The 18773-nt window shown below is 41.8% G+C and overlaps 1 non-coding gene across 1 annotated transcript; it reads right to left on the bottom strand.

The window, feature by feature from the left end:
• Positions 1–3077: 3077 nt before the first annotated feature.
• Positions 3078–3183, bottom strand: LOC132604801 (small nucleolar RNA R71). Its single transcript, XR_009568899.1, has one exon. It is a non-coding gene; the product is annotated as a small nucleolar RNA R71 (small nucleolar RNA).
• Between the last annotated feature and the right edge of the window lie 15590 nt (positions 3184–18773).

The following is an 18773-nucleotide window of genomic DNA, read 5'->3' as shown; positions in this document are numbered from 1 at the left end:
AACTAGAAGAAAATGGGCCGATTTTGTGAGTCTGTCCACGATCACCCATATGGAGTCATATTTACTTCGGGAATGGGGTAATCCCACAATAAAATCCATGTTGATCACTTCCCATTTCCAAGCGGGGATTTCCATTGCTTGTAATAACCCTCCTGGCTTTTGATGCTCGATTTTCACTTGCTAACAGTTTTGGACATTGAGTTGCAAATTCTGCTATATCTTTCTTCATGCCATCCTACCATTACATTAACTTGAGATCATGATACATCTTTGTTGCACCTGGGTGAATAGAATACCGAGAATAATGAGCTTCTTCTAGAATTCGACGACGTAATTCTACAACATTCGAAACACATAGCTTGCCTTGGTATCTAAGAACCCCATCTATAGAGGTTTCAAATGGAGACATCTCTTTTTCATGAAATGTATCTCTATAATGGCTCAACCGAGGATCTTCATATTGATGCTCTTTCACCTCTATGTTCAAGGATGAAACAGTGGGATTATTAATATCAATTCCTGTACTATTTGATTCAATTAGACGAACTCCAAGTTTAGCTAGCTGGTGGAGCTCACAAATTAATTCCTTCTTCTCTGGGGGAACTTCACATAGGCTGCCCATTGATGTGCGGCTAAGTGCATCAGCTACTACATTTGCCTTTCTGATGAGGTATAAAATACTCACATCATAATCCTTTAATAATTCTAACTACTGCCTCTACCGCAGATTTAACTCCTATTTGAAAATGTATATAAAACTCATGTGATCTGTATAGATATCAACATGAACACCATACAAGTAATGTCTCCACATCTTTAATGCATGAATAACTGCAGCAATTTGAGATTATGAGTTGGGTAGTTCTTTTCATGTTTCCGCAGCTGTCTCGAAGCTTAAGCAATGACTTTACTGTGCTGCATCAATACACATCCTAACCCGACGCCAAAAGCATCACAATATACAACATAGCCATTTGGCCCTTCTGGAAGTGTCAAGACTGGGGCTGAATTTAACCTATCTTTCAATTCTTGAAAACTACATTCACAAGGAAATTTAGCTGACTTCAGGTTTAGCTTAGTCAATGGAGCTGAAATAGATGAAAACCCTTTGATGTGCCGCGGATTTGTGGCACATTCAACGCCTTTTTACTATGAATCTTGGTTGTTTTCAAGTAAATCTGGTTCTCGTTAATATGTTTTGTTATGTTTTAGGAAAACAATGGCCCAAACGCAAAAAGCAAAGAACAACAGAAAAATTTGCCAAAAATGAGAATTGACGGTCCGTCGATCTGTCGACGAACCGTCCTTTGAACCGTCAATATGCTTGATTTTCCAGTGATGACAAAGTTGAAGACGACAAAGGACGGAGGCATCGACGAAGCGTCGAACTAATCGAAGTTTCGTCGTTTGTGTCGTCAAGAAGGATCTTTCAACAGAGGAGAAAAAGACGGAATACTCGACGGAGCGTCGAACTGGTCGACGGAACCGTCGAACGGTACACAGTGCTGAAGTTACAAAAGACAAAGAAATCGACGGATCGTCGAACGATCGACGTTCGACGGTCCGTCGATCTTGCTATCGGGGGAAATTTTGACATTTTTTGCTGCGCGTTTTTGGAGCCTTTTTAAAGAACATTTTAGGTCATTTTAAGCATTCAGATTTTATTTTTGTGCTCACTTAAAAAGTCCCATTGGTGGGTGAGCATTGAATACTCCCCTTTTGGAGCTTAGTGAAGACAAAAAGATTCTATATTCCATCATCTTTATTACATTTGTAAGATTTATGTCTCATTTATTGCTTACTACTTTTGAGACCATCATGTGTGAGTAGTCTCTTTAATCAAAGTTGTGGACCCAAAATGATGGGTGCTATGTAATGGGTATCTAACATTGTATATATATATATAATGGATTGTGATGTATTTTATTATTTCTCATATTTATTGTTCTATAAGTGGTTGCAAACACTTGTTCATGCACAAACCCTAGTTTATTTGGAAGGATGAACTAGGGTGCGATTTGAAATAATATAACAAGGACTCGGGGCGCTAACCCTCGTTTAATGAACTCGCTTAGGAATAAGATGAGTTCTACTTGACATATTTAATCAACCTTATTTATAACTTTTCTGCATTTGGGAAAATCATGAAAAGAAATACTTTCTAACTATTGGAAAATATTAGGAAGTGTATTAGAGATTAAGTGCATGCATAACCGCGACCCATTAGAAATATATCATATTGACACCCATAGCATAACGTCTAATCATTGCGGGGACACAACTTTGGTTCTCCAAATCCAAACAAATTCCAAACTGTTCAAAATAGCAAATACAAACCAAATCTCCTGTTTAAAATACTCGGAATAGGATTAAAGCCTTTAAAGACTAGTATCACATACAATTAGTACCCTCTTCTCTTCATATTCCCTGTGGGATTCGACCCCAACCTTGTTTGGGTTACTATATTTGACAACATCCGCTTTACGCCATTAATAGGTGTAATTTGAGTGTATCAAATTTTTGCGCCGTTGCCAGGGAATACGGTTTACAAATCACTGATTGTTGTGAACTCTTCTTTAAAACGTTTTCTATTCCATCACACCTCGTTTGCTGTTGTGGTGAACCAGGTGAACATGGCAGGAAGACCGAATCAGAATCAAGGAAACCAAGGTGGACTCCAAGTGAACCCTCCTGCACCAGAAGAGGATGACGATGAGAATATATTTGCTGAATTCATCAATGAAGCTGATTATGCTTCTGCTGTGGTTCCTCCTAGAACTGGAAATGCTACCTTCAAAATTGATAGTTCTATCTATCAGCTGCTGAAACTTGAAGGTTATTTCCGAAATTCTTCGGAGGATTGTTCACTTCGACATTTGAAGAACTTCTTGCATGTATGTACTCAACAATCCCAAGGTGCTGTTTCTGCCGATGCACTTCGATTATGGGTCTTTAAATATTCCTTGGCTGGTCAAGCCAGGGAATGGTATGAAAAGCTCCCCAGCAATTCTATTCATACCTGAAACGAGTTAGTCAATACATTTTTGAAAAAATAGTTCCCGCCAAGCAAAAAGGCTGAGCTTCGGGATAAGATCTTTTAGTTCAAACAACTACCGGGGGAAAATTATATTCAGCATGGGAGCGTTTCAAGTATTATCTAGCTCAATCTCTTACTCACAGATTTCCGGATGCTATTCTCACAGAAAAATTCTACAAGGGATTAGATACAATGAATCAGATTACTGTCAATACTGCTGCAGGAGGATGCTTCATGGACAAGTCATTTATCGTTATCACCCGTTTGCTTGATAAGATCACCACCCACAATCAGGTTTGGCACTTGAGTGATAGTGAAGTCCTGTCATATAGTAGTCCCTCTGCTACCGCGGTGGCCAAAGAAAATCATGAGCGAGATCATGCTTTTGCCCAATTGCAAACCACCGTGGATTTGTTGTCGAAGAGGCTTACGGAGAAAGAAGCTAAAAGTGTGAATGTTGTCGAAGAGATGCCACCTCATACTCCAGGAATGTACCAATTCTCGGAAGAAGCTTATCTAGAGGGGCAGCCACAACGTGAGGATGCTAATTATATTGATCACTCTCAAGGAGGTTATCCAAAGCAATGGAGACCCCAACAACCAAGCAATCAATATGGCCGAAATGAATATGGTGTTTCAGACAGGAGGGATTACAACAACAATTACAGTAATCGAAATTCCAATGCCTATGTTCCACCAAAGGGCCGTACTTCTAACTCTCAAAATTGGCGAGAAGGCCCTTCCAATGATCAAGGGACCTCTTGGATGGAATCTATGCTTGAAAAGATATTGGACAACCAGCATAAGAGTGACAAGAAGATGGAAAATTTGACCGAAGTGGTAGGCTCTCACACCGCATCGATTCATAAACTTGAGTCACAAATGCGAGATCTTTCTCGTGAGCAACATCCACCGCAAAGAGGGGGCCTTCCCAGCGACACCGTTTCGAACCTAAGGGGTAGTGGAGGCGACAACATTGCCTCATGCAAGGCTATTTCCACTAGAAGTGGAAAGATCCTAAATGCGGTAAATCAGATGGTGGTTGAACCTATCAATGTCGAGCCGATCATTGATGAGGTTGTTGAAGAAAAGGTTGAGGAAGAAATAGAGACACCAATTGAAGTGCCTATTATTGTTGAGAAAGAGAAGGAAGTTCACCCTAGTGTTCAAAAGGGTGACAAGGAGCCAAGTGTTGAAAAAGATACCGGTGAGAGCTTTCAAAAGAACAAGGTCACGGGGGATATTAAACCCTTGACTCAAACATATAAGTCTCCTCTCCCGTTCCCACAAAGATTGATGAAAAGAACGGAGGATGCCAAGTGCCAACGATTCTATGACCAATTGAAAGGGTTGTCAATGAATATCCCATTCCTAGACGCATTCCAGGAAATGCCGGGATTTGCTAAATACTTGAAAGATTTGTTGACGAAGAAAGGACAATCAAGCATGATACGGTGGGAGTCACCCACCGTGTGAGCTCTATTATTTCGTCATCAAAGGTTGAGAAGAAGGGGGATCCCGGGGCTTTCAATATCTCTTGCACGATCGGTCATCATGATTTTGCTCGTGCTTTATGTGACAATGGAGCTAGTATTAATTTGATGCCACTGGCCATATATAAGCAAACTGGTTTGGGAACACCTAGACCAACGAGCATGCGTCTCCAAATGGCCGATAGAACCATCAAAAGACCGGTAGGTGTTGTTGATGATATCCTTGTTAAAGTAGGGGAATTCTTAATACCGGCAGATCTTGTCATCCTTGATTGTGCGGTTGACAAAGAAGTCCCAATTATCTTGGGAAGGCCATTTCTTGCCACCGGGAGAGCCCTAATGGACTCGGAAAGGAATGAAATAAAATTCCAGGTCAATGATGAAGAAGTAACCTTCCAAGCTAGCAAGGGGTTAAAGTTGCCTAGTGCTTATGAGAGCATTTCGGTCATTGATTTGTTCGATGTGATAGACGAAGCAGTGGAGCATCAGTTAGAAGAGAAGCACTTTGACGAGACACTTTCGGCTATTTTGGTGAACTTCGAGGCGGATAACATGCAGGGGTATATTGAAACAGTTAATTCTCTCATTGGTCGGGGTTCCTACTCTTATGAGCCGAAGAAACTATCTCTTTATCTTGATAAAAGAACCACTCTTCCGGCTAAGCCTTCGATTATTGAGCCTCCAAAACTTGAGCTCAAACTACTTCCTTCTCATTTGAAGTATGCTTTTCTTGGCCTAGATAATACTTTACCGGTTATTCTCTCATCTTTGTTGAATGATGAACAAACTAAAAAGGTGCTTGAAGTGTTGCGGGTTTATTGAAGATCTATTGGGTGGACTATTGCAGATATTAGGGGAATTCCCTCCGGTATTTGTGAACATAGAATCGAGCTTGAAAAGGATAGTTCATCAAGTGTAGAGCATCAAAGGAGGCTAAACCCTCTTATGCAAGAAGTGGTCAAGAAAGAGATAATCAAATGGTTGGATGTAGGTGTTGTAGACCCAATTGCAAAAAATCCATGGGTTAGTATGGTGCAATGTGTGCCAAAGAAGGGGGGCATCACTGTTGTCCCAAACTCCAAGAATGAGTTGATTCCTACAAGGACAGTCACCGGATGGAGAGTGTGTATGGACTACCGAAAGCTGAACACCGCAACTTGTAAAGACCACTTCCCTATGCCCTATATTGATCAAATGCTTGATCGGCTAGCTGGAAGAGCTCATTGTTACTTCTTGGATGGGCACTCGGGGTACAACTAAATCAACATTGCATTAGAGGACCAGGAGAAGACCACTTTCACTTGTCCTTATGGCACTTTTGCTTTCAGCCGCATGCCTTTCGGCTTATGCAATGCCCCGGCTACTTTCCAATGGTGTATGATGTCTATTTTCTCATATATGGTGGAACATTTCTTGGAAGTCTTCATGGATGATTTTTCTGTCGTTGGTGACTCCTTTGACGAATGTCTTGCCAATCTCGGTAAGGTATTGAAGCGGTGTGAAGAAACCAACCTGGTACTTAATTGGGAGAAATGTCATTTCATGGTGACAGAAGGAATTGTCCTGGGCCATAAGATTTCCGAGAAGGACATTGAGGTAGATCGAGCAAAAGTTGATGTCATAGCCAAACTCCCTCCACCAATCTTTGTCAAGGGGGTTCGCAGTTTCTTGGGACATGCCGGTTTCTATCGGCGATTCATCAAAGATTTCTCCAAGATTGCCAACCCGATGTGTAAGCTTCTTGAAAAAGAAGCTAAGTTTGCATTTGATGAGAAATGCCTTAAGGCATTTAATGAGTTGAAGGAGATGCTCACTTCTACTCCAATTATTGTATCTCCGGATTGGTCAATGCCATTTGAGCTCATGTGTGATGCAAGCGGATTTGCTATTGGTGCGGTGCTTGGGAAAAGGCACAACAAATCATGCACCCAATTTATTATGCTAGCAAGACCCTCAATGGAGCTCAAATGAATTATACCGTCACCGAGCAAGAGCTTCTAGCCATTGTCTACGCGTTTGAGAAGTTCCGGGCCTATCTACTTGGATCCAAAGTGGTTGTTCATATGGATCATGCGGCCTTGAGATACTTGATGACAAAGAAAGATGCAAAGCCAAGGTTGATTCGTTGGGTCTTGTTGTTGCAAGAGTTTGACTTTGAGGTCAAAGATCGAAAAGGTTGTGAAAACTAAGTTGCGGATCATCTATCTAGACTTCAGGAAGCTGGGAGACCAAGTGGAAATCTTGAGTTAAATGATGTTTTCCCTGATGAGAGGCTCTTGGCTGTATCTTGTGATGTTTCCCCTTGGTACGCTGATATCGCCAACTTTTTGGTGACACGTCTTATCCTCGACGATATCAAGGCTTACCAAAAGAAAACATTCTTGAGAGATAGTCGTCAATACTATTGGGATGAGCCCTATTTATTCCGTACTTGTGCCGAAAACATCATTCGGCGATGTGTGGCCGAATCTGAGGCCATAAAAATCTTGAAAGCTTGCCTTGACTCTCCCGTGGGGGGTCACCACAGTGGAAACCGCACAGCAGCTAAATTGCTTGAATGTGGCTATTATTGGCCAACCATTCATCATGATGCAAATTTGATGGTGAAATCTTGTGACCAATGTCAACGCCAAGGATCAAATGGGAGGAAGCACGAAATGCCAATGAATTTTGTCATGGATGTTGAACTATTCGATGTGTGGGGCATCGACTTTATGGGCCCCTTTGTAAGTTCTCGTGGCATGCGATACATCCTTGTTGCGGTTGATATATGTCTAAGTGGGTTGAGGCTGTAGCATTGCCCAACAATGATGGCAAGAGTGTCACCAAATTTCTCAAAAGAAACATATTCACAAGGTTTGCCACTCCAAGGGAAATCATTAGCGATGGTGGCACTCACTTTTACAATAAGCAATTCGCTAATATCTTAGAAAAATATGGCGTGCAGCACAGGGTGGAAACTCCTTACCACCCCCAAACTAGTGGGCAAGTCGAGGTCTCAAATCGGGAGATAAAAAGCATTTTAGCAAAGACGGTTAATGCAAACCGAACTGATTGATCATCTAAGCTTGATGACGCTCTTTGGGCTTATAGAACAGCGTTCAAGACACCCATTTGTACTTCTCCTTATCGGTTGTTATTCGGTAAAGCTTGTCATTTACCTATTGAACTCGAACACAAGGCTTTGTGGGCATTAAAAAAATTGAACATGAATTGGGACGAAGCAACCAAGCTGCGGTTGTTTCAAATGAATGAAATGGATGAGTTTCGGCATCATGCCTATGAGAGTGCGAGTTTGTACAAAGAAAGGATGAAACACTATCATGATGTAAATCTTCTGAAGCGAGATTTTCAACCGGGTGATTCGGTGTTGCTGTTCAATTCAAGGTTGAAGCTCTTTCAGGGCAAGTTGAAATCCAAGTGGTCCGGCCCTTTTACTTTGGTGAGTGTGTCACCCAATGGGTCAATGGAGTTAAAGTCTGACGATGGGACGCGTACTTTCAGAGTCAATGACCATCGGGTAAAGCACAACCATTGGATGGTTGATGGTGATAAGATTGTCGATGCTCACCGGTTAAAACATGGCACCGGACCTTAGCATCCAAAGTGGTATCACATCGCGCCGCGACGTTAAATTGTGCGCTTCTTGGGAGGCAACCCATGTGCATTTTTCGCAATTTTTTTTTCTCTTTCATTTCATTGATTTTTGTTGTTGTGTTGTTTTATATGTTTGTTGACATGTTGCAGAACCTAAGTATTGAAACCCAGAAAATTGCCAGGACAGCAGTTACACGACACATTCGACGGACCGTCAATCCGATCGGCGAAACGTCGAATGCACCGTCGAGTGGATCACAGGAAATATTAGTCACTGGAAATTATGGCAAATCAACGACAGGTTTGACGCTCTGTCGAACCGATCGACGGGCATTCTTCTGCTCTTTGTTTATAAAAAAAAAGGGGAGGAGAGACACGGCGAGTTGTGTCAAAAAGACGGAACGTCGATTGATTGACACTCCGTCGATTGAACACTCCCTCCGCGTTTTAACCCGACGATTCAGGGACGTGGGTTTATAACCCACGTCTGTTACCCCTCTCATTTTTCATATGTAACGTCTCCCTCTCTCAATTCTCTCTCTCTTTTGCTACCACTTCTCCCCCTTTGCCTTAACTGCTTCCCCAACCCTACCCACTCCCTCTTTTCCTCCCCAGCCCTACCGCCACTCCCGCCCCCTACCCTACTACGTTATCCCTCCTTGTGTGAGATTTTTTGAGTAGTTTTCCATCTCTAGCAAGTTGCACTCATCTTCTAGGTATGTGCCTTACTGGGTTAGTTTTCCCTTGTAACTGTTTGTTTTAGCATTCTAGAGCTCATGTGCTTATTTTTGACTGCTTTCCTTGTTTTGTTTGCATCATGTTATTTTCGCCTGGTATGCTCATATTTTTTTGTTGAGGGTGGTTTGTTGATTTGTTTGTGGTTGTTGGGTGCTTGATTTTTAGCCAAGTCGGAGGGCATTACGACAAATACACCTCAATCATGAGGCTGTTGTTGTTTTACCCACCAACTGTTCGATGAAATATCAAAGAGGGGCATTGGGTGTCACAATGGCTTGGAGGGCATTACGACCTTCGTGTTGTTTTGCCCACCAAATGCTTTCCCTAGTCTAACCCAAGCCAACATGGGGTGAAGTCTGAAACAACCCTTACTCTTAGGGATGAACCCTCTGACTCGGACAATCAAGCGGTAGCCCCAACGACTCGGTCGAGGGCTCAGACCACCACACCCCAAGTAGAATCACCCACTGTAGTCTCCTCTCAGTCTACCGAGGGGACGTCATTCTCCACATCTGCTGATTCTAGTGATGCAGCGACAGACCAACTGGTCGCTCCTGAGCGAAATTCAGATGAGGAGCACGAGCGGCTGCGTCTGCAAAAAGATGAAGCTAGTGGCAGTCCGCTTCCCCTATGCAGGGTGACGCAAGTACTATGTCCGAGGGGCCAATACAGACGACGGGGGTCATCCGAGGAGAAATATTCAAGAGGAAGAACAGAGCAGTATGAGCGGCTTGGAGAGCTATCCTCGGATCACCGATCTCATCAGGCACTATCATCTTGAGGCACTCACCCAACCTTTAGGTGATTATTGCCCGACCATGGTTCGGGAATTCTATGCTACGTACAGGGTAATGCTCGAGCAGCGCCATAAGAACAAGAGAGCCTTGAAAGCCGCCCCTCCATTGGACACGGTGTATGTTAGGGGTGTCCATGTTGACGTCTCAGCGCGCACAATCAACCGGTTTTATTTTGGTGATGACTTCGTGGCACCGACCACAGTGGAATATGATGATAAAATGGAAAGATGGGCTGAGAAATCTGTACGGGAATGGTTTGCGCAATTGATGGCTAGAGGGCCAGCGGACCAGGCCCCATGGTTGAGAAAATTGGGTGCCAACATCCGTAAGGCAGATATCAGCTTGGAAGCTAAATTCTGGTGGAATTTCGTCATCTATCGGGTTCTGCCCACAGGAGCAGATAACATAGTCACACTAGATAGAGCAGTGGTTGTGGCTTCTATGCTATCGAGGTACCCAATGAACTTGGGTGATTTGATCAGTAGGGCCATCTGGGCACGCGCACCACAGGAGGCGACAACCTTAATATTCCCGTGCCTCATCACGCAGTTGTGTCGGTTGGCCCAGGTGCGGCACCTTGAGGCATTTGCAGCTACTCTTCAGGCAACAAAGGTGTGCAACATCACATGGAGTAGGGATGAGACCCTCCGTACATCTCAGGCTACCAGTACTTCATTGTTAGAGCTCATGGGTGAGCAGGCTGAGCATGTCACGGATTCAGTACCTCAGGGCACAGAAGGATTGTCCACCACAGAGGCCTCCACACCATCTGTAGCTAATGCTACCCCTTCTTCTGAGGCACCACCTCGGCCCGCTGTTCCATCTGCATCTCATATTCCTCCATCAGCCATAGCAGCAGCCTCCGAGGATCTGTTTGTCCTCAACAGAGCCAACTTCAGGGAGTTTGCAATCAAAGCAGAGCGCGCTGATCAGCAGGTGACCCGGATACTACAGCAGTTGGGTAGGTTCGTCTGGAGAGAGATTTCACCGGAGTTGGAGCCCTTTCAGGAGGCTATGGAGAGGCATCATGCTCGAGTCAATGCACGACTTGACAGTTTGGAGATGCGGATACTCATTATTGAAAAGAAGAGTGAGTCTGGCACTTCAGGAGATTTGAAGACCGAGCTTGACCAGATCCGAGCTGAGATTGTGGCCCTTCGGATGAGAGAGCCGATTATTATGGATAACCCAACACCACCTGCACCAGTCACCAGCATTTCCGATATGATCAAAGTGGTTGATTTGGTGACTGAGGATGATCCTAGGGAGAGTCGCAAAAGAAAGAGGCCTGTCACAATAGCTGATGATGAGGATGAGGAGAAGGACAATAAGGATGAATACCTCGAGCTTCAGGAGGGTATGCGGCGGTCACGCCTGGATATGAGGTTCACCGGCGCATCTTCCAGCACTAGTGCTATTGCAGCGCCAGTCAGGCCGATCACGATAGCTCCTCAGGACCTGCAGCCACAGAGCCAGTCAGCTCCATCGCTTCAATCCACCGAGCCAGCCACCGAGAGGACCCCCATTCAGACTACTGCAGGGGAGGCACCTCAGCAGCAAAAGCAATATTAGAGTATTTCAGGCAGGCACCACCACCATGGGGTGATGGTATGATTTTTGATGCATTGGAGACAATGCATCTTCTTTTTGCTGGGGGTGGGGCAACCTGATGTACTTTTAAGTATTTATATTTGTTTTATGGATATTTATAGTTGTTTTATGGATTAAAGTAATTGTGACTCTCATGGTTGTTGCATTTTGAACTTATGGCATGGATTTTGGATGAAAAGGGATCTTTATGATGTGTTTTATGGGTTGATTTGAAATTGACCCCTCCAAAATTTGATTGCGTATCTCAGGTTGTAATGAATTGACATGTATGGTTCTTTTTGTGACATCATAGATATTAGAGTGTGTATGAATTGAGTGTTCAAATCCTTATGCCATTGTGAGTGTGAGAACTTCATGTGTTCATTATTAGCATATGTGGATCCAGAACTTGCCTGGTAGGTCATGCTATATTGCTTAGGATAGTCGGTTGTGAAGTGATCATAGGCTTTCCTTCTGAATAGTCACGTCAGCCTTAAAAAGCCTAAAACCTGTTCTATATGAATATCACTAGTTCCCATGTTGAGCCTTTGACTTTTTCTCTTGATTTGCTGTAACAAACCTTTTTCCCATTTCATGACTTCATTCCTTCTTTGCACCCATTTCCTCCTTGACACTACTAGAGAAAAGAGGCGAATCGCCTAAGCTAGGGGTGGTATGTGTGTGAAGTAAAGGCCAAGAGCCTAAAGTTTGGGGTGTGTGAGTTGCATAATCAAGAACTAGATGTGATAGCGGATTAAATTTGAGAAAAGTTTATTAAAAAAAATGTTGTCTCATGTATATATACATTTCATGTACATATGTGTACGTATATATATATATATATATATGTATATATATAGTTTTATAGCAATAATAATGTTGTCTCATAAAAGATTGTAAATTCTAGTAAGGGTAAAATCACATCGTGGTCATGAGTTGAAGAATGAATAGATTGGGCATGAGAAGAAAGGTCAAATTTTGTAGTGTCAAGGAGGATGAGTCACTAATTCCCAAATGAGTATCCTACCCGTCCCCGAGCCTACATTACAACCCAAGAACAAGTCCTATAGTGATCACAACTGAACCATCCGAAAGTGTTAGGCATTGAAATTAAAGGCAAGCATATGGTATCTGCACTGGTAAATCATGAACTTCTTTGTGAGCGTGAGTGCTTTCTATTCTCATCTATCCTTGTCCCAATTCTTATTGTCAAATTGTATATGGGACATTTTATAAGCTAAGTGAGGGAATAATGGTGAATACTCACACGCATAAATGCTTCTAATAATGTGATGTCATCAATTGAAGCGTCAGGGTCAATTCTAATGAGTTTGTTTTGAACGAACCTTGTTTGGGAAATGATGAAAGAGGGAGTTGATTTTAAAATGCACATGCCGGTAGCAATGAGCAAACACCATTGTAGTCACTTTTACTTTATTTTTAGCATAGTTGCAAATTTTATTTTGTAGATTGTTTTGTCTGACTTGGTTGAGGACAAACAAAGATCCTAAGTTGGGGGTATTGATGTGCCGCGGATTTGTGGCACATTCAACGCCTTTTTACTATGAATCTTGGTTGTTTTCACGTAAATCTGGTTCTCGTTAATATGTTCTGTTGTGTTTTAGGAAAACAATGGCCCAAAAGCAAAAAGCAAAGAACAATAAAAAAAATTGCCAGAAATGAGAATCGATGGTCCGTCGATCTGTCGACGAACCATCCTTTGAACCGTCAATAAGCCTGATTTTCCAGTGATGACAAAGTTGAAGACGACAAAGGACGGAGGCATCGACGAAGCGTTGAACTGAACGACGTTTCGTCGTTTGTGTCGTCAAGAAGGATCTTTCAATAGAGGAGAAACAGACAGAATACTCGACAGAGCGTCGAACTGGTCGACGGCACCGTCGAACGGTACACAGTGCTGAAGTTACAAAAGACGAAGAAATCGACGGATCGTCGAACGATCAACGGTCCGTCGATCTTGCTATCGGGGGCAATTTTGTCAGTTTTTGCTGCGCGTTTTTGGAGCCTATTTAAAGAACATTTTAGGTCATTTTAACCATTCAGATTTTATTTTTGTACTCACTTAAAAAGTCCCATTGGTGGGTGAGCATTGAATACTCCCCTTTTGGAGCTTAGTGAAGACAACAAGATTCTATATTCCATCATCTTTATTACATTTGTAAGCTTTATGTCTCATTTATTGCTTACTACTTTTGAGACCATCATGTGTGAGTAGTCTCTTTAATCAAAGTTGTGGACCCAAAATGATGGGTGCTATGTAATGGGTATCTAACATTGTATAGATATATAATGGGTTGTGATGTATTTTATTATTTCTCATATTTATTGTTCTATAAGTGGTTGCAAACACTTGTTCATGCACAAACCCTAGTTTATTTGGAAGGATGAACTAGGGTGTGATTTGAAATAATATAATAAGGACTCGGGGCGCTAACCCTCATTTAATGAACTCGCTTAGGAATAAGACAAGTTCTACTTGGCATATTTAATCAACCTTATTTATAACTTTTCTGCATTTGGGAAAATCATGAAAAGAAATACTTTCTAACTATTGGAAAATATTAGGAAGTGTATTAGAGATTAAGTGCATGCATAACCGCGACCCATTAGAAATATATCATATTGACACCCATAGCATAACGTCTAATCATTGCGGGGACATAACTTTGGTTCTCCAAATCCAAACAAATTCCAAACTGTTCATAATAGCAAATACAAACCAAATCTCCTTTTTAAAATACTCGGAATAGGATTAAAGCCTTTAAAGACTAGTATCGCATACAATTAGTACCCTCTTCTCTCCATATTCCCTGTGGGATTCGACCCCAACCTTGTTTGGGTTACTATATTTGACAACGTCCGCTTTACGCCATTAATAGGTGTAATTTGAGCGTATCACCCTTCCACGAATCTCCTATAGCAACCTGCCAATCCCAGAAAACTATGGACGTCGTGGGCGTTATAGGCCTTGGCCAAGTCTTCACAGCTTCAATTTTCTGAGTATCAACTCGAATACCATGATCTGAAATAACATGTCCCAAAAATGTCATAGAACTCAGCCAAAACTCGCACTTTGAAAATTTTGCATACTATTCTCGAGTTCGAAGGATTCCAAGAACAATACGTAAATGGTCTGCATGTTCTGATTCTGTCGGAGAATATACCAGAATATCATCGATAAACACTATCACGAACAGATCTAAGAGAGGCCTGAATACATTATTCATCAAATTTATGAACACTGCCGAGGCATTAGTTAACCCAAATGACATCACCCGGAATTCATAATGTACATATCTCGTTCTGAAAGATGTTTTGGGAATATGTTCTTCTTTAACTCTCACTTGATGATAACCTGACCTTAGGTTTATTTTGGAAAACCACTTGGCACCCTGTAGTTGATCAAACATATCATCATTTCTCGGAAGAGGATATTTGTTCTTTATCGTCACCTTATTTAACTGTCTGTAATCAATACATATCCGTAAAGAACCATCTTTCTTTTGCACAAATAAAACTGGTGCTCCGCAAGGTGACGAACTAGGCCTAATGAATCCTTTTTCCAGTAAATCCTTCAATTACGCCTTTAGCTCTTTCAATTCTGCAGGAGCCATTCGGTAATGAGGAATAGAAATAGGCTTAGTATCCGTGAACACATCAATAGCGAAGTCAATCTCTCTTTCTGGTGGAAGACCTCGGAGTTCATTTGGAAATACATCTGGAAATTCATTCACTACTGGAACGGATTGGAAAGTTGGTGGATTTGCTTCGGTGTCATGAACTTGAACTAAATGATAAATATAGCCTTTTGCTATCAACTTTCTAGCCTTAAGGTAGGAAATAAACCTACCTCTTAGGGATGCTGTACTACCTTTCCATTCAAGCACGGGCTCTCCCGGAAATTGAAATCGAGCTACTTTCATTCGACAGTCAACATGAGGCCAATCAATCTATACCCATAATCACATCGAAATCTAGCATTTCCAGCTCAACTAAATCAAGTTTAGTCCGGCGGTCACATATCACAATTACACAATTTTTGTATACTTGTCTAGCTATCACGGGATCACCAACCGGAGTAGATACCTCAAAAGGTTTAATTGGCTCAGGTCTCACCCCAATTCGACCAGTAACATATGGAGTAATATAAGATAGTGTAGAACCCAAATCTATCAATGCATATACGTCATGGTAAAATATGGACAATATACCTGTAACCACATCCGGGGAGGACTCAAGGTCCTGTCGTCCGGCTAAAGCATAGATACGGGGCTGGGTGGCACCTGAAGTAGATGCTCCCCCTCTGCCTCTACCTCGACCTGCTGGAATCTGGGGAGTTGCCCTGTTGGGCACACAGAAGAAGAACCAACCGTTGATCTTGTGGGCTGAACCCCAACTCTACCACTCATCGCTGGGAAATCTCGCATTATGTGCCCAACCTAGCCACAGGTATAGCAAGCATCTGAACCTCGGCGACACTGTCCGGAATGTAATCTACCGCACTGACTAAATCGCGGTACTGGTGGTCTCCTCTGGCTATAATCACCCCCAAACTGAGAACCTGAAGCTCTTGAACTCTGACCCTGTCCTGAAGGAATGGAGCGGTCAAATCTCCTACCCACAAATCGTGAAGGTGCACTAGTCGCCGACTGGCCTGAGGGTTGTTATATCCCGTATTTTTATACGTCGAGTTATTCGCAAGGTAATCGACCTACGTTAAGACGAGATTATTTTTGGATTTGAAATAGGAACTTTTAATTCTCAAATTTTAATTAGTACACAATTTGTTTATAAATTTTATTTAGTGTAGAAATATTATTGGAGATTAGGGACTAATTAATTATGATTATATTATTAAGTAAGGATTAGTGATTAATTAAAATTAATTAAAATTAATTAATTTAATTATGCTTGTGGGCCCCACCCGTAAATTAAAAAATAATAATAATAACAAATCAAGAAATCAAAATTGATGAGTCATAGGGGGGTAGCATGTGTCAATTTGAGGGACACTATATATATATATATATATAAAGTTGGATGAACAACTTAGCAAATTAAATTCATTTCACAAAAATTAAACTAAAAAAAAAAAAAACATTGCCATGGCTGCCAACCTCTCGGCCAGCCATGGTTGTTGAGCAAAATAATTTTGTTGCTTAGTTTGATCAAGTCCCAAGTGATTTGCAAGTTCAAGAAGGTGATAGCAACATTGGATATTGAATTGAGGAAGAAGAAATTGTGAAATTGGAGCAAATAGGTGTAGAAATTCCTCTGAGTAAATTAAGGTAAGATTTTCTTATTTTGTGGTATAATTGTATTATGGTGTTGTAATGGAAGGATTAAAATTGGATTGGGTGAAATTGGAAGCAAGAAATTGCATGAAATTGTTGTTATATGAAATTGTGGGTTGAAAGGTTTAAAAGTATGATTTATGTTCGTATGTTGTTATTCGTGTTGTGGTCGTGTTGTCGTTGATGTGGATTCTAAATTTGGAAGAAAGAAGTGTATAACGTATCGTATACAAAGCGTGTGTTGAGTTGTTTGGTGTATAGTCTTAAAACGTTAACGATTTGGATTGGAAAAGGATTATGAAGGGCTGTTGGATTGTTAGAGTTGTTTATGGGCTGAATTGTAAGGGTTTTATATGCATATCTATATTACTGTCATTATTGGTATTTCTGTGATAACAAGAGGTTAATTGGAAGTTCGGGTTAGACGAGTATATAGGGGAAATGCTGCCCGATTTCCGTTAAGTTCTTAACTAATGAAAATCCTAATCAAGAAAGTGTGAACTAAAGAATGATTCCTATAAGTGAATGATTGTAGGTTTATAAGCTAGAAAGTATAGTTTACTAACGATAGCGTTACTTTCATATCGAATAGGCTAAAGGGGCGGCGAAGTGAACTTGACTACGGTTAACCTATAACAGGTATGTACAGTTATCCTTTCTTTCTTTTTGGCATGATCCTTATCATATGAACGAACACAGTGAGCAAGCGAATTCCAAAGACTCTATTCTTAAAGAGTGTAGAGATATTTGTATCGTTGGCCTCCTATGTTTTATGTCCATAACTCCCAGAGACTTTTCATATTAGCTTCTTATGTCACCAGAGGGGTTCAGAGTATCCTTTTCCCGAGTTTTACATGCATTTATATATATTATATTATATATGGATCGGGCCGTACGTTCCTCGGCACTATTATATTATATATGGATCGGGCCGTATGTTCCTTGGCACTATTATATTATATATGGATCGGGCCGTACGTTCCTCGGCACTATTATATTATATATGGATCGGGCTGTACGTTCCACAGCACTATTAGTTATATTATGATCTATGCCTAACATACGCCGTAGAGTCAGTTTCAGTCATATAGAGTTACGCAGATATTCTCAGATGTTAGCCACAGATGCATTCAATTATTGAGACTGGTTTTCACGATTCGTCTGTACTTGATGTTCTTATGCTTTATATACTCATTACATATTCCGTACTGACCCCCTCTCTTCGGGGGGCTGCGTTTCATGCCCGCAGGTACAGACGCTCGATTCGGTGATCCCCCAGCTTAGGATTTTCAGTCAGCTGTCTTGGAGAGCTCCGTTGTTCCGGAGCCTAGACTTTTGGTACAGATCTTCTGATGTATTTATATATGGTTGTCCAGGGGTACGACGGGGCCCTGTCCCGTCATATTTCACTGTTAGTACTCTTAGAGGTCTGTAGACATGTGTGTGGGTTGTAAATAGATTATGATCAGCTGTGTCTATATAGTTGTTGTGGATGTTTCTGTTGGTTGTGGAAGCCTTGCCGGCTTGCATATGTTATCGATATGTGGTGGCAACCTTGTTGGTTTGCGTATTATAATGATATATAGTGGCAGCCTCGTCGGCTTGCGTATTTGATTTCGTTGTGGTTGGTTAAGAATCCGCATGGGACATATTATCTTGATATGTGACGTTGAGAACCTTTGGGTCTATATCGATTCCCATGCTGTCTATAGTGTCAGTCTGATTATGTCTAACCGGTACATGTGGGTGTCCAGCTCCGGCACTAGTCATGGCCCATGGGGTTGGGTCATGACAAAAGTGGTATCAGAGCAGTTCATCCTCGGAGTGTCTACAGACTGTGTCTAGTAGAGTCTTGTTTATCGGTGTGTTGTGCACCACATCTATAAACTGGAAGCTACAGGACATTTAGGATATTATCTTTCCTTCTGTCTTAGATCGTGCGATAGAGCCAGAGTCTAGAAAAGATTGTTTCTGACATCTTTTCCTGTAGGTAGGTGCAGAATTGCGAAAGATGAAGAGGCCAGCTTCAGATAGTGGGGGTGCTAAGAAGGCCCCTAGGGTAAATTCAGGACCCCAAGCTCTAGGACCGAGTAAGAGGAGCGTCAGTTATTCTATTGAGACTGACCCATCGGAGGACCCAGCGACAATTCCTCCAGAGTTTTTGATATCTAGAGAGGCGGTCCCCAAGACCGTACCAGTTGCTCCT

The sequence above is a fragment of the Lycium barbarum genome, chromosome 7 (assembly GCF_019175385.1).
Source record: "Lycium barbarum isolate Lr01 chromosome 7, ASM1917538v2, whole genome shotgun sequence".
NCBI lineage: Eukaryota > Viridiplantae > Streptophyta > Magnoliopsida > Solanales > Solanaceae > Lycium > Lycium barbarum.
The sequence above is the reverse complement of the archived record's forward strand: the minus strand, read 5'-3'. Positions and strand labels throughout refer to the sequence as shown.